Consider the following 2,399-nt stretch of genomic DNA (forward strand, 5'->3'; position numbering starts at 1 on the left):
CCTGCGTAATGAACTTGGAATGAATAGGCGGTCTCCTCGATACAACTGCCCATCTGATTCGTGCAACTCTTCTTGATGTGGCCAGAATGGTTTTAGCTCGGACTGCAGTTTCTTGACGGAAGAGGGCCATCCTTGTTGTATATAAGTCAGCAGTGTTTGTGAGATGCGATCAGTTTTGAGGGCGTCAGCATACTCTTTTCTCTTGACATCGGAAAGGGTTGTGATGGAGTGTAAGACCACATGTGGGCCTTCTAGCTCAGAAGTGTCGATGTTGTTTTCTGTGCAGGGGGCTCGAGACAGGGCGTCCGCGACGTGCATGCTGGTTCCGGGTATGTATTTTAATGATAGTTGGTATCGAACTCACAATTACGGGCTTGTGTTTTCAGTGAGCTGAGAAATTCTTCGAAGGGCTGCTCCGCGCCTTGTTTAGTAGTGAAGTAGGTGTACTGGAAGGTGGCAAGGCTCTTGTAGGGCTCGTAGTAATTATCGAAGGCGTCGAAAATCTGTTGAAGCGTAAGTTCTGCATCAGGAAGTACTGTGATTGTGAAGTTGTCATATATCTTGCGTCCAGCAGGCCCCAGAATATACAGGAAAGTAGCAACTTGAGTGTCGTGATCTTCGGTGTGTAGTTTAGCAGCCTTGGCATAGATTTTAAAACTCGCGGTATTCTTTCCAAACGGCGGCAGGATTATTGGAGCCGGGATTGAAGGGCTCTGGACTCTTGAATAGAGTGGAAGTCATGGTGATGCACCGTGAGTGTGGAAGGCTGGACTAGTTTACGCGTACTGGGGCGGGTCCGTTGCGGACTTCTGACACCATGTTATAACATCACTAAAGAGAGACGAGCCGGGTTAGAGGTTAAAATATTTATTAACTATTCGTTATCGTCATAGCACTCGTTCTGTCCTGAATGAGTATTGTTCTTGTTTATATATAGGCCGCTTATCACCCGTTACATGTTTTTTATACCATATCTACTAGCTACATTCGTGCTTACATAAGTTAATAGTGCTTATAAGTTTTACATCTAATATACTAATATAACAGTTATCACACGTGAAATGAAAACGATAAACGTTAACTTTGACAATCTTGTTGTTTTTAGAAGCACCAACATAATCGCGACATAACCGCCGCTTTTCATTCAAGGTTTGATAAGACCCCAGAGTAATTGGGTATTTAGACCGAGCTCTGAAATAAAATCATGCCGTTTAAGCTAGTGATGCCGCGAATATTGATTTTGCCGAATACCGAATATTCGGCCATGCTCTCGGCCGAAGCACCGAATATTCGGCCATGCAACTCGCGCGAAACTGGTTATGAGCTGTATCCCGTTCCGCGAATTACGTACATCCCCCGCACGGACCGCAATGGGACAGGTCTCATCATGGAAGAAGAAGGGTATGGAATGGTGAGGTCAATAGGCAGACGGCTACGCGAAATGTAGGGTCACGTGGAAAAACTCTCCTCTCCTCTCGGCACTAGCTGTAACGCGATTACTGCTCTGCGCTATATTGGCAAGCAAGCAGAGAGAGGGATACACTGTTTAGATCCGCTCTCTACCGCCTCTGTTACAGCGCGCCTGCACGGAAGCTTTCAACGTTGGTGATAAACTCGGGAAGGAGGGAATGAAAAGGGGGAAGCTACGATTTTTCAACGCGCTCTCTTTAACACTATAGGACCCGTCTTTAGCGTCTTTAGGTTTTTGGTTCATTTGCGAGTAGATTTGTGTCACTATATGCTTTTTTTATTCATCACAACTTACCACTGGTAGTTTATAAATATTAAAGTAAAAACTGTTATTGAAATATATAATTTTTGAGTAATTTTTTCGTTTTTTTCCTTCATGATTGGAGATTCGGTATTCGGCCGAATATTACGAAATATTCGGCCGAATACCGAATACGAAAAAAATGGCCGAATAGGCCGAATACCGAATATTCGTGGCATCACTAGTTTAAGCGATACTTATCACATGATAACTCACTGAAAACGTTTCACAATTCGCCCCATATCCGTTATGGTTTAATATGCGATGACTAAATAAGTACTCACATTTCAGGGGCAGTTGATGGACCATCCAAAGATACCCCAAATTGGGATGAACCGAAATCAAAAGCATTTGGAATGCCTTCCATCGACACCTTAGGAATCAAAGAGGCAACCCTTGACTCAATAGGTGTCAATGGCTGCGTCTTATTTGGTCCCCCACCAGTTTTACAGGACTCCCTTGTTATTGATTCCACCTTCTTCCTAACCTCAGTCTTTACGGTGCTCCATTTTTTTCTAATTTCTTCAGCAGTTCGGTTCTGCTGGTGGACTTCATTTACTCTATTAGTAATTTGCTGCCACATACTTCTCCTCTCTTCGGGCGTCTTTCCAAAGTCGTTCACTACCAA

The sequence above is a fragment of the Phalangium opilio genome, unplaced genomic scaffold (assembly GCF_054372755.1).
Source record: "Phalangium opilio isolate 3A_F unplaced genomic scaffold, DU_Popi_V2 ptg000061l_1, whole genome shotgun sequence".
Classification (NCBI taxonomy): domain Eukaryota; kingdom Metazoa; phylum Arthropoda; class Arachnida; order Opiliones; family Phalangiidae; genus Phalangium; species Phalangium opilio.